Raw genomic sequence first — 14,576 nt, 5'->3', positions numbered from 1 at the left:
GCTGGGCCAAATATCCTTTGAAGGACGAGCACACTCGGTCCAACAATTGTCTGCCCCTCGACCACAATGAAGCGAGTTGCGCGGCCTGTAGACTCCTGCGCCCTAAGATGCATAAGGAGCGTTAAGCGGTGGCCGGCCTACGGCATGTCGCAGGCCGAATGTTCTTCCCCTGCTGCTGCAACCGCCGAAAGTGATGGGGGAAACTAGTGATAACCAGGCCTCTGTGTCGGAAGCCGTTGACCTAACTCTGGACTGCTCTCGCTCTGTGACGCCATCCCTGACCCCACCAGGCCTGACGTGAGTCACGCTATGGTGTTATGATCGTGTGCGCCGCTGTCGCTGGGTGTTTTCGCCAAACGCACAACCCAAGGTTCTGCTTCGGCGGCACTGTCGAAGCGTACCAAAGCGCCAACAGAACTGTCAAACCCCTTGACTGGATCCTCTGATCGGCATGATCGGCAGCCTTCCCCGCCAATGCAGTCGCGGTCTGAGTCTGGGCAATCCAAAGTAAAGGACGATAACACTAAACGACACGCGGACATCAAGGCGTACTCCAGGAGGATGCGCAGATGCCGCTTAATGCCTGGTGGTGGCTAAATACACACCTCAGCCCCCATGTCACCCCCCCCCCCCCCCCTGGTTCATCCGGTGGTGTTGAAATCCACCGCTCAGCCTCCGGTTGTCCCGGTGGCGTCGAAATCCACCGCTCAGCCTCCGGTTCAGCCGGTAGATCGCCTGGATTCTCCGACCATTGCCGAGAGCATCTCAAGGATTACTTCGGCAGTTAGACTGTAGGAGCGGTCGAAGCGGGTGGCAAAGCATAAAAAAAGGCCGATAGACGTGGCGAGGGACACGCCACAGCACTCCAAACCCCGCCTGTATTACGTTGAGAGTCCTGTGCCTTTGTCAGGCACATTAGGGGAAAAATCTCTACCCCATAGGGAAAATGATGAACCCTTTCCTCCCCTGCACCCCTCTGGGTTATCCTCATGGGCCAGGGAGAAATTTGAGGGATGTATGGACAGATAAGAAACATTTTTCTCTTATTCTGAGGCCCTTGCTCCAAAGAGACCTCGAGAGGACTTCCCTTCTACTCCTGTATCCAACTTTCAAAGGACCTTGGAAGATCCACATAAGGAGTTTAATTGTGTCCTCACAGATGAGGATGTTATGGTCACTTATGATCTGGATGAAGATGGCACCTTTCTGTAAAACTACAATGTGGATGATCAGAGAGGTCTTATGGACAATTGGGAGGACAGCCGTCAGGTTGCTGCTCAACTGTAGTGTATGCTGGGGAGCAAGCAGGTGCAAGATGGGTTAGGGCCTGGCAAACTAGACACTCCTTGCAGGCATCCACCGCTCCCATTTCACCCTCTAACATTGAGGTACACTTTACAGCTGGCCCCGGCCCCCGTCAATGAGCCTGATTGGTTCAGCCACACTTCTGTACATCCAATATGGCCCCTGGCAGCCTTTCAGTGAATCTTGCAGCACGCTCTAGCCTCTGAGCGGGGTTGGCTTTATAAGCCAAGCCCAAAGGCAGGTCTGTGCTTTGTGTTGCATCTGTAGCTTCAAGCAACACGCTCGCCGTGAACCAGCTCACTCTGGCCCTCAAGTGAGACTCCTTGAACTTCAGCTACCTCAATCTGCTTTCAGCTCCGGAACCGCCGCACGCACGCTCCTGGACTCTTCACCTAAGAGAAAAGGAAAGACGAAAAGACAATACCTGTAAATGCTGGCGCATTGCTCCGACTCCTGGCTCGTCCGCGCAACTTAACCAAACTCCTTGGTGAATCCCGAGCAGCATTGTGAGTTTTCGCGAACTTCCTTCTCTCAGCGAACTCTTTCTGAGAAACCTGTGGAGAGAGAACCAGGGTTAGACTTGCATCAGCAACTCTTTTTCTCTCTTGCACTGGCATGCAGAACTCCCCATAACCTAAGAATACGCTGCATTCGCTCAGTTGCCTCAAACACTTACCTTCAGATACCCACCTATCTACGAACTGGGAACAGCACCGAATCCAGTGAAGCAACTGGAAATCTGAACTTACCTGAAACAGCACGCTTGAAATCTGCTGGGTGAAGAAACTCAGTGAGTGGCAGAACAGTGATACCAGACCCAGGGTCAAGTGGAGTAACTGATCCGTGAGTTCCAGAGACATGGCACCCCTGCCTTGTTCAGGATGGAGAGTTTGTCTAATTCCTAAGGTGAGACAAACTCCTTACCACCACAGCACACTACAGGGGACGGGAGAAGGAGGGCTCAGGATCCAAATCGTGGCAGTCTAAGCATCTTACCTCTCTATTGACAGGTGGTCTGCAGTCTAACGCTAGGGGTCCCGAGGAATCAGGGAAGATTCTAGAAGGCTTCATCGCTCCGACAGAGACCCAGGTGAGTGTGACATCAACCCTGGACGTCCCCTACTCCGACCCAGGACCCTGATGTCCTGTGCATAGACTACCTCCCCAGTGGATGACCAGATGGCGTTCAGCGCCATCTTGAAGAAGGCTGACCATTTTCAGATCGCCATTCAATAGTCTTTACCAGATTCTGATTTTATGGAGGATATACTCAAAGAAAAACCTCTGGCCAGTCACGCCATCCCCTTGTGGAACTCAAATCAAGAGGAGATTGGCACCTTCTTTGTTGACGCAGCCCAGACCAGGGAGGTGAACCCTAGGGTGGAGAAGCTGTTTTGGACTTCTCCGACCAACCCTGCCTACATCAAGGGTCATGCCACTCAAGATTCATTAGTGGTTACCACCACTACTAGAAAGCAGGCTGGTGTTCCCCTGTCTACAGGAGATGCACCACCCGATAAGGAATCCAAGAGACTTTAAAAGGGTAACAATGGCTGCTGCGTTTACCACTCGTATAGCCAATAACAACCCACTATTGGCCAGCTATGCAGACGTCCAGTGGAACCTTCTGCAAGAAGGCATTCAGGAAGTGCCAGAACCTACACAAGGACCAAGTTGCTCACCATCGTTTCCGAAGGCAAGCAGGTGAACCAGAATGTGCTCAAAAACACTCTGGATGCTGCCGAGACAGTGGGGAGAACCACCTCAATTCGGACCGCCAAGCTCAAGACGCCGGACCACCTGCAAATCCTACTGCAAGAGGTGCAGACCTATTTTAGGAAAGGATGCCATAGAAGTTGTCCCTATTCTATAGGTAAATGGGGGTATTTATTCAGTGTACTTTCTTGTACCCAAAAAGGATCTGACCATGCGCCCCGTGCTAGATTTGCGCCCAGCGAACAAGTTTGTCAAACCTCAAAAGTTTTGTATGGTCACTTTACAGGCAGTAATCCTGCTGTTGAAATAGGGGGTGGGGGGGTTACATGGCAACACTGGACATGAAAGATGCATGCTTTCATGTTTCAATGTTGCCAGCGCACAGAAAATGCCTAAGGTTCATGATAGAGGAGAAGCACTATCGGTTCAAAGTACTCCCCTTCGGCATTGCCTAGGCACAGAAGGTGTTTACAAAGGTACTGGCAGTAGCAGCAGGGCACCTGTGCAGACTATCCATCCCAGTTTACCCTTACCTCGACGACTGGCTCATAACAGGGGAGTCCTACGAAACATGCCTACTGAACACTTTGAAGACAATAGACCTCTTATTCAGCCCGGGATTCTCCATCAATGAGAAGAAATCCAGCCTAGACCCCAGTCAAGTCCAACAGTTTCTAGTGGCTCTAATTCGGACAAAAGACGGCCTTGTCTTCCCCTCCAACGAGAGGGTTCAAAACATGCTGTTTCAGATCCCTCAGTATGTAGCCAGTCGGGAAGTGACGGTACGCAAGGCCATGCGACTGTTAGGAATGATGGCATCCTGCATTTACTTAGTGCCTCATGCGTGTCTGCGCATGCGTCCCATGCAAGAGTGGCTCAACAGCAAGTGGTGTCAGGCCAGCGGACAATGGGAAGATCTGGTATGTGTCTCGCCAGCCCTCGTTCTCTCTCTGCAGTGGTGGTCGAGGGAAAACCTTCCCCCAACCCCACAGTAGAAGCCACTCTCACGGCCAATGCATCTCTCACGGGTTGGGGGGCTCACCTGCTTCAGCAGATGGCACACAGTGTGTGGCCTCGAAGTAACGTCCAACCACATAAATCTGTTGGAGCTATTAGCGGTATTCAAAGCACTGAAAGCCTTTCAGACACAGTTACAGGGGAAGACAGTCCTGATCTTGACAGACATCACCACTGCCATGTACTACCTAAACAAACAAGGGGGCACACACTCTCCAGGGCTATCCAAGCTGTCCCAAAACATTTGGATATGGGCGCTCAAACACAGGATGTTCCTGTTGTCCCAACACGTTCCAGGGGAACTCCTGGCAGACGGGCTCAGCAGAGATTTCCCTCTGCACTTGGAGTACGGATGGCGACTACACAAAGACATCTCCAACGTTTTCGCAGAATGGGGCTTCCCAGAGATCGACTTGTTCACAACTCTGGAGAACACGCAATGCCAAGATTACACCTCTAGTGCCCACAGAACTGCTCCAAGGGGAATGGGCTCTGGATAACATGGTCAGGGAAGTTCCACCCCACCCCCGACTACCTTACTCAAGATCATGCACAAGATGCATCAGGAACCAGTCACCATGATATTGGTGGCACCCATGTGGGCCCGCCAACCCTGGTTCTCATCTGATGCAGATGTCCCTCTCACCTCATGAAACTGCCCTGCCCGTACAACATATTATCAGAGGACAGGGGCGAAACGCTTCACCCATGCCCGCAAACCCTGAATTTAGTGGCCTGGCTCCTGAAGTCAGAGTTCGGACACCTTCAACTCCCTCAAAGATGCATGGACATTCTCAGGGAAGTGAGAAAACCTAACACCTGATACTGCTATTCCAGTAAATGGAAACGCTTTGTTATCTGGTGTAATGCCAAAGGCGTCAACCCGATTAACTGCTCTCCTACTCGCATCGTGTTGTACCTGACCCAGTTACTGGATTCAGGCCTAGTTCTTAATTCACTAAATGTTCACTTAGCTACTCCCTCAGCCTACACTACATCACAACTAAAAGTGTTGTGGTGGAAGATACCAGTTATCAAGGCTTTCATGGAAGGGGTTAAGAGGATTCTTCCCCCCCATTTCAAACCCAGCTCCCGGATGGGACTTAAATGTGGTTCTGACTAGACTCATGGGGTCCCCATTTGAGCCATAAGGCAAGTCTAAAAGACCTTACCTATAAGACAGCCTTCTTAGTGGCTATCACTTATACTATAAGAAGGGTTAGTGAACTACAGGCCCTCCCTGTACTAGACCTTTTCGTTACTGTTCAGAGATAAGGTGGTTCTGCACACTCGCCCTCGATTTGCACCTACATTTATTTCCAAGTTCCACGTCAACCAGTCAATAGAACTGCCCACTTTCTTCCAGAACCCCACTAACGTGGCCGAAGGAAGCCTGCACACATGTGCGCAGGGCAGTCATGTTTTACCTGGAAAGAACAAAACCACTGAGGAAGACAAACCCATTTTTCGTTTCAGTGGCAGCTGGCAGAGAAGCTTTTCCTGTCTCCAAGTCAGCTATCTCAAGGTGGATAGTCAAATGCACCATACTTTGTTACACTCTTGCTAAGAGAGAACTGCCCTTCAAGCCTGGAGCACATTCTACTTGAGGCACTGGGGCTTCCATTCCATTCATTGCAAATGTTCCCCTTGAGTCCATTTGCAAAGCGGCAACCTGGATTTCTGTACACAACTTTACAAAGCACTATTGCCTAGACACTCATTCTAGGTCTGATTCGCAGGTGGGACAAGCAGTACTAAGACATCTTTTCACCACTGTTCCTTCTCACAACCCACCTCCAACTCCGGGTACTGCTCGCTAGTCTATGCACAGCATGTGATTCTAAGCAGATTAACAAGCATCAGAAGACATGCATTACTTTTTTTTAAAATATATTTTTATTTTATCTCAACCAAACAACATTACAACGAAACATAAATAAAACACTTCAAACAACAAAAAGTAAGGCACTGCAATCCCCATCCCTCCCCCCTATGAGCCTGTAGAGTGTCCGCCATCAGTGTCCGTTCCGTGCTGTGGGGCCTCATCGCTCTCAAGTCCAGCCGAGGCCGATCCCGCACCAAACAGCTCAGCTAACAATAACTTCCATGCCGTGAGAGAACCTATTTCTTCCTCATCCCCTGCCATACTGCCATCTTGCCACGCTGTCGTTTCGGCATCCGCCCATTTTTGGAGATCCCGCCACCAGACCTCCACTCGCGGCTTGTGACATTTCTTCCACTCCATGGCTATCCTACGTTTGGCAAGCACATAGGCCAGATCTTTAAGTTTCTCAACATGTCGAAGCTTACGCGCCCTGGGATACCCTCCCAGCAGACAAACCCAAGCCGAATCCACCTTAAGTGTGATACCCCTCCCTGCCAGCCTCCGCGCCACTTCACCCCAATAAGTTGCAATCACTGGGCACGCCCAGAACATATGTATCATGTCCACATTCTCTTCGTTACACTTGGGGCACGCCTGGCGCCCACTACCTAGAAATTTGGAAATTCTAAGGGGGGTCATATATGCCCTGTGCGTAATATAGAGCTGTATCTGCTTGAACCTGGCGTTCCTCGATACCTTTTTGTGGTACCCCAGGGCGCGCTCCCACATCCCATCCGACATCGGGGGCCCCCATCTCTGCTTCCCACTCCAGTCTCAGGTGCCCCAAATCCTTCCCAACCTTTGTCATCAACATCTCATACAACCTAGAGACCTCATGTCCACCCTCTGCGTCATACATTGTCTCCAGCGTGGCATCCGGTTCATCGGCCAAAGTAGTTTCGGGCCACGTGCTCTGGACCTCCCGGACCACCCTATGATATGTTACATATTGACCCCTGTGTAGCCCCGACCCTGCCTCCAGTTCATCAAACTCCATCAGGGTCCCATCCTGCCAGATGTCGCCCATAGTGATCAATCCCACTGACTCCCAATACGTCCGGATAATAGTTCTCAGCTGCCCGTCCTCCTTTGCCAGGGCGATCAGAGGCAACTGCGGCATACACGGCAAGGGGTCACCCATCATCCGACAGGCACGCCGCCATATATTCCTGCCAAGGGCTAGCATCTTAGGACGCTCTCTCATCCATGAGCCAGTAACCCAAATCACCTCCCGCAGATAGAAGGGGGAACAGTCTCTCCCTAGCAGCCTATGTTCGGGGGTCTCTTCATCTGAAAGCCACCTGGCCACATATTGCAGTTGCGCCGCAATATAATAGGCCTCAAAGTTCGGCAGCTTCACGCCACCTTTCTCGTAAGAATTCTGCAATTTCCATAATGCGACCCTGTTGCGCGTGCCGTGCCACAGGAAATTCCTACACACGCTATGTAACTTAGCGAAAAACTTCCTAGGTATCATATACGGGATGTTATTAAAGTAATGCAGGAGCCTGGGCAGCACCACCATTTTAAGCATAGCTCCGCGACCCATCATAGCTAAAGGCAATCTTTCCCAGAACCTCATGCACCTTTCAATCTTTCCCACAGCTAGTTCAGTATTATACCTGTGTTCTTCATCGGTCGTGTGATACACGTCAATGCCCAAGTACCGGAAGGAGCTTGTTGCCCACGGAATCCGCAGCACTGGCAACCTCTCCGCCGGTATCCCCACATAACTGCCTAGCGGGAATAGTACGGATTTCTGAGGGTTAACCGCTATGCCGGACAACCAGGCGTACCTCTCCAATACCTCCAAGATATACTGCAAATTCTCTTCCGGATGTTTCAGGTATAACAGCATATCGTCTGCATACAGGGATATAAGATGGCACTCTCCTCCCACCTCTATGCCCACCGGATCATACTGCTGCCGGAGGTAAACTGCTAAGGGTTCGAGGGCCAGTATGTACAACATTGGGGTCCAAGGACACCCTTGCCTAGTACCCCTACCTAACTGCCATCTATCTGACACCACTGCACCCGTACGGACCCTAGCCAGAGGCGCACTATATAATAGCTCGGCCCACCTCATGTAGCATGGTCCCAGTCCAAACTGCCCCAAAGCCGCCAGCAGCCATGGCCATCGAACAGAGTCGAACGCTTTAACCGCGTCCAGCGCCACTATCGCCATTTCGCTGTCTTCACTGCCCCCCCCCCCCCCATTCCACCACCCTGTGAAGGCGTCTGTGATTGTGAGTAATATTCCTGTTCGGGACATAGCCCGTCTGGTCAGGATGGATCAGCCTGCCTATTACCCTCCGCATTCTGGCCGCCAGGACAGCTGTTAGGATCTTGCTGTCCTGGTTCAGCATCGACAGGGGCCGGTAGGAGCCACAATCATGCCCCGGTTTATTGGGTTTGGGGAGCGGTACTATAATCGCCTCCCTGAGTGATTCCTGCAGCCGCCCCACCTCGAACGCTTCATTAAACATCTCCAGCATGGGCGGGAGCACCTCCTCCCCATATGCTTTATAAAACTCACTGGGGAACCCGTCCGCTCCTGGGGCCCTGCAAGTGGGTAGCTGCCGCACAATCTCCTGCAGCTCCTCCAGAGTGATCGGAGCATCCATCTCCTCTCGCTCTTCGTCACTTATCTTGGGCAGGCCTATGTTTTCAACTACTACCTCTATCTCTTCCCGGCTTCCCCCCTCTCGATCTTCATATAATGCTTGATAATATTCCGCGAATGTTCCATTCACCCCTTCCTGGGTGTCCTCCTCCATTCCCTTTTCAGTGATAACTGATCGGATCGGGGATCTTGGGGTCTTGCTCTTATACAGCCAAGCAAGAAGCCTGCCCGTCTTGTCTCCCCCGGCATGCAACCTCTCAATGTACTTCCTGTAATTCAGATTACAAAGCCTGTCCCAATGTTCTGCGCACCTCTGTTGCAGATTAATGACCACCTCCGTGTCCGTCCCCCCCTCCCCCAGCTCTCTCTCCAACTCAATCTCGGCTCTACGCAGATCTGCCAGGACTCCTCCCATTAATCCCTTGGATTTAGCAATGGCAACCCCCCTCATTACAACCTTAAAGGCCTCCCACAAAGTACCAGCCGACTTGACGCTGCCTGTGTTCGCTTCAAAGTAAGCAACTATCTCCTCCCTCACTTCCTCTCTGAAGACCGGGTCCCTGAGCGCTTCCACCCTAAGGCGCCATGTTGGAATTCGCGCTCGTGGGGGACAAAGCTGCCAACGCATGACCAGGGGCGAGTGGTCCGAAAGGACTCTCGCCCTGTAGTCTATCTGTTCACACTCCGCGACGACGTCTGGCGTGGCAAAAAAGTAATCTAGCCTTGTGTGTAACTGGTGCGGGGCCGAGTAATGCGAATATTGCATCACACCAGGGTGTCTCGTCCTCCACACGTCTGCCAGGCCAAGGTCTACCAGCAGCGCCTGCAGTACCCTAGCCGCCGGGCTGGGCCTGTCCACCCTGTCATCCGACCTGTCCTCCTTGGGGTTTAGTACACAATTAAAGTCCCCTCCCCAAATCACAGGACCCCCCATCCCTTCACCCAGTCTGGTGGTCAGTGTCCTAAAGTATGTCGCCGTGTCACAGTTGGGAGCATAAGTATTTATAATGCACACTACTTTATTTTCCACAAGCCCCCTCACCATGACCAGCCTCCCATCAGACTCCACAACCTCCCCAAGTAGCTTAAACGGGACATGTGGTGCAACCCAAATCAGCACACCTCTAGCATAGGCAGAATATGTAGATCCAACTACTGTCCCTCTCCACTTTCTCCCCACCAGTTCCAGTTTATCCCGTGTCAGATGTGTCTCCTGTAACAAGGCGATATCTATCTTTTGTCTTTTTAGGTACAACATGACCTTGTTACGCTTAAGGTAGCTGTTAAGCCCTCTAACGTTCCACGTTAGTATCCTAAGGTCCCCCATGATGTATCAGTAGCTCCCATCCCTCTCCCAGGTCCACTCGCCTCCCCCCTACCGCAAGGGCCCCCATCCCCAGTTTCTCTCCCAGGCTCATATAAAAACTGACCCACCCCACCCCCCTAACCCAACCAACTGCCCAGCTCCATCCCTGGATCTCAGGCATCCCTGTGTTCGGTTCTCTCTGGAACCCAAGTAGAGAACCCGACAGGGTGTCACCCCACACACCGTGACTAACCTAAACTCAAACTGGGGTACAAAGAACAGCCCCCGGAGGCTCCCCTCCCACACTTCCGTATCCGCGCACACGGACCATGTTTCAAAGTCCTAACGCATACACTACCATAACCAAGTCCCACCAACTATATTCCAGTCCCAATATTCATAGCCCAACCGGGCCCGCAGCGTCACTTATCTCTTCCCGTTCCATCCGCCATCCGCTCATCTGGCTCTTGAGGACAATTTTGTGCATCGAGCCATTCCATGGCCTCCTCCGGAGTGTCAAAAAACAGTGTCTTAGTCTTGAAGAATATCTTCAATCTGGCCGGGTAAAGCAACATATACTTGTACCCCGCTACCCGCAGTCGCCTCTTGACGGCCCCAAAGTTCATGCGACTACGCTGCACTTGCAGGGTGTAATCGGGGTAAGCAGTAATGGTCGCCTCTCCTCGCTGTATGGTGCCCCCCTTACGAAAGTGCTCAAGGATCCTTTCCCGATAGTTAAGGATCTTGGCGATCACAGGCCTAGGTGGGTTCCCCGGCGGTGGTCTTCTGTTGAAGGCCCTATGCGCCCTCTCCACCGCAAACCCCTGCGACAGGGCTCCCCCAGTGATCTCCTGCAGCAGCAAGTTCTCAATAAACTCCGTGGGATTCTGGCCTTCAGCCCCCTCCGGCAGGCCCAAGATGCGAACGTTGTTTCTCCGGGCACGTCCTTCCGCCTCTTCAGCCCTACTTTCCAAAGTTGCCCACCCGCTGCACCAGGGCATGGATATCGCGCTTATGTGCAGTGCAGTCCGCCACAGTAGGGCCCATCTCCTTTTCCAAAGTTTCCGTGCGCTCAGCCAGGGCTCGTACATCCTGCCTCAGGAGGTTCACGTCCTCCTGCACCGCCCCAACCTGTAGTTCCAACGCAGTTTTCAATTCGACCACAGCAAGTTGGAGCTTGGTCTCCCACGTCGCCTTCAGGTCCGCGATCGCAGCGAGGACCTCCTGGTTCGCACCCCCGGCGGCCATCTCCCTGGTCTGAGCCTTATCCTTGCTCCTGGCACCTTCCAGGCCGGGCGACGTCTTGGTGTATTCGTCGAGCGTAGGCTGATTATTCTTCGCCCTCAGAGGTTTGTTCGACATATCTCCAGTGAGGAGCGTCCTTCTGGCCGCGCTCCGGTCCAGGCCAGGGAGGCACCGTGCCCATACACCACGACTCAGTTGAGAGTCCCAGCTCGCCCAACAGCCTCAGGCACCGCTGTTGTACGGCGCTCCCCCCAGATGGGCAGGGTCGCGCTGCCCCCTTCGTTCCGCTGAGAGGGCGCACGTATGCTGTGGTCCCAATCTACCGCTCCTTTGTCCCCTCGTTAAGCGGCGGCGGCCATTTTGTCGTCCATCGAGATCTCACCACCAGTGCTTCTTTCGGCTCTTAAGTACACGTGCGCACCGCGGACCCGTGTAAAAATGTGTCCTCGCGTGCAGCCGGACTTCATGTTCAGTCTTCCCACTTTCCGCCAAATCACAGCGGTCCTTGCGCGGTATCAGTCGGATTATGTACGGATCAGTGGGAGCTCCGGTACAGGCACGTCCTTTCACATGGCTTCCAAGCCACGCCCCCAAAGACATGCATTACTTACCGTAAAAGCATTTGATGATTGTATCTGCTTAGATTCACATGAGCCCTCCCTGCCTCCCCGCTCGGGGTGGAAGGAACATAGACTTCTTACTAATTTCTCTCTTCATGTACTCACTCACTATAGCCTTGGGCTCCCTCATGGCAGAAAAAATACAATCGGAGGGACCTCGGCGCGTGAGGGATTTTGGGTACTGCACACGTCACGATAGGGATAGTGTTGTCTGAAGACATGCATTACTCGCTGTAATAGCATTTCTGATGCTTGTTGATCTGCTTAGAATCAAATGCTGTGCAGATGGTCCGACATCCAGTGGTAACCGCGGAGTATTGCATCTTGTCTTTCGGGGGACCGAAAGGTGACTTCGGCATAGGCGTGTCTGAAACACTATCCCTATCGTGATGTGTGTAGTACCCAAAATCCCTCACGCGCCGAGGTCCCTCAGATTGTTTTTTTCCGCCCAGATAACTGGTCGCCCTATAGCGGAGCTCTTCATGAGACATTGTTTATCTTACCGAATTGTTGGTTTAATCCCCGTTAAGTCACTTCGTCTATCAAGAACATCTTCAACGAAGATTAAGGGGGAACCGCCTACGGCTGTGGATTCCGGCACCTAAGATCTGGCGTTCGGACCTCCATGTGGTCGGGCCTTCTGGCCGGCCTACACAGTAGGGAGAGTGGGCTTGGGGTGTGGCATACTGCTATAAGATTTCTTTCCTCTTTTCCACTTCTTTCCTTTTTGGTCTGGTCACCCTCTCTTCTGCTATGGAAAGGACTCCATTTAGATTCTGCCCTCTGTGAAGGGTCAGATATCCGTGGAAAGACGAGCACACTTCGTGTACGCTCCCCCTAGAGCACTAAAGCGGTGTTCGGCGTATAAACTCCTAAACCTAATCCCTTAAGGAGCACCGGTTGAGGCGGTGGGCCGCAGACGGTATGTCACGCGTGGAGCCTCCCTCCCCTGCCGCGACACCAGCCGAGAGTGACGGGGGTACATCGGATGACCAAACGTCCAACGCGGACGTTGTAGACCTTGAGGCGGACGATTCTAGAGCTGCCACGCCCGTCCCCGACCCTTCTAGGCTCGACTCCGGTCTTACTACAGGGACCACAGCCGGTGATGGGGGCGTACAATCTCACCACACACCACACAACCCAAGCGCCCTCCTCGATGACGTCGAAGAGGGCTCAAGCGCCATCGGATCGATCTGATCCGCAGCAGCGCATGACGACTGGGCTTAATAAACTTAAGAAAGGCGCTACTCCCCAAACTACACACGCCGAAATTTCTGCACAAGAAACTTCAACTTTCAAGGTTTCCAAGGCTCGTGCAGGCCTGAAAACTAAGAGTAGGCCTCTAACTACGCCTCTACCCGGGAAGCCATCATCGGAGGCGTTGTCCCCCGAAGATTCGGTAACCATCAGTAAGAGCATCAACAGGATTGCCACGGTGGTGGGCCTTGTACCGGTTTCGCCCACAGTTATGGGCCAATCCGCCGAAAGGTTTTCCTCGGTTTTGGAAGACGATCCTGAGGACTCTTACGAAGAGAGCCAGGTACCCCTCTCAAGCACTCTGAGGAGATCCTCTGAACGCCTTAGGGCAGAGGACCCGGTTCCTGCTCAGCTGGGTCCATTTGGGTCATCCAAGTGGACCACGGAGCATTTTGAGTGGTATATGGATCGGCTGCAGCAGGTTTTCGGTGTTTCTGATCAAACTCCGCCGAAAAAAGCTCGGGTAGACACTAACCCTCATACACAAGTTGCCCAACACCTAGATGTTCAACACTATGTTGATTATCAAGATGTCCAGAAGGACACGTATAGAGACATCTATACAGAAGAAGAGACTTCTTTTCTGGACAATTAAGGGGAAGATCAAGGCGCAACGGACAACTGGGAGGACACCCAGCAGGACGATCACAATTCTGATATCGTTTGCCTCGACTCCCCCCCCCCCCCCAATCCACACTGGTTAGGCAGGCTCCCCCGGTGGATGATCAAATGGCTTTCAACAACACATTGAAAAAAGCAGCGGAATTCTTTAAAATTGCCACGCTTGAGGCATTGCCTGAACAGGATTTCGCGGAAAACATTATTAATGACAAGCCTCCGGCTAGCCAGTCTATCCCCCTCTTGAGCTCTGTAAAGAGACGGCTGGCCCCTTCTTTACTCACACCCGCTCAGACGAGGGCTGTGAACCCAAGGGTCGAAAAAACTCTTCCAGCCCTCCCCCACCGACCAGCTTTACATCAAAGGGCACGCAATCCCAGACTCGCTGGTGGTGACCAACACTCGCAAGAGAGCAGGGGTTCCCCTTGCCACGGGAGAGTCACCCCCGGACAAGGAGTCCAAAAGGTTATATGCCTTAGGCAAACGGGTCACGTCGGCGGCTGCTTATACCGTCCGGATTGCCAATAACACCACGTTACTGGCAAGCTACGTCGACGCCCAATTGAACCTACTCCAGGAAGGCCTCCAGGAGGTTCCGGAACCAACCCAGAGCCAAGCTTCTCGCCATTGTCTCGGAGGGTAAACTTGCCAATCAAAATGTTGTAAAGAATACCCTGGACTCCGCAGAGACAGCAGGCAGGTCTCTCGCACAGGCTACTCTCCTAAAGAGACACGCGTGGCTGCGCACGTCGGGTTTCAGGCCTGAGACCCAGGCATCCATCATCAATAAACCCATAGAAGAGGCCAACCTCTTCGGGAAAGCGGTAGACTATGCGTTGGAGACAGCCAAGGAGCATGAGACTATTAAGTCGCTGCACCAAATTTCCCAGAAACCCTCTTCACAGAGGGGCAGCAATTCTCGGCGGTCCTTTCGAGGACAAGCCCGCGCCACTCAAAATAATTTCGGCACGGGCAACT

This window comes from Ambystoma mexicanum, chromosome 12, assembly GCF_040938575.1.
Source record: "Ambystoma mexicanum isolate Mex_15411 chromosome 12, UKY_AmexF1_1, whole genome shotgun sequence".
In the NCBI taxonomy this organism is placed as follows: domain Eukaryota; kingdom Metazoa; phylum Chordata; class Amphibia; order Caudata; family Ambystomatidae; genus Ambystoma; species Ambystoma mexicanum.
This window is presented reverse-complemented; position numbering follows the sequence as displayed.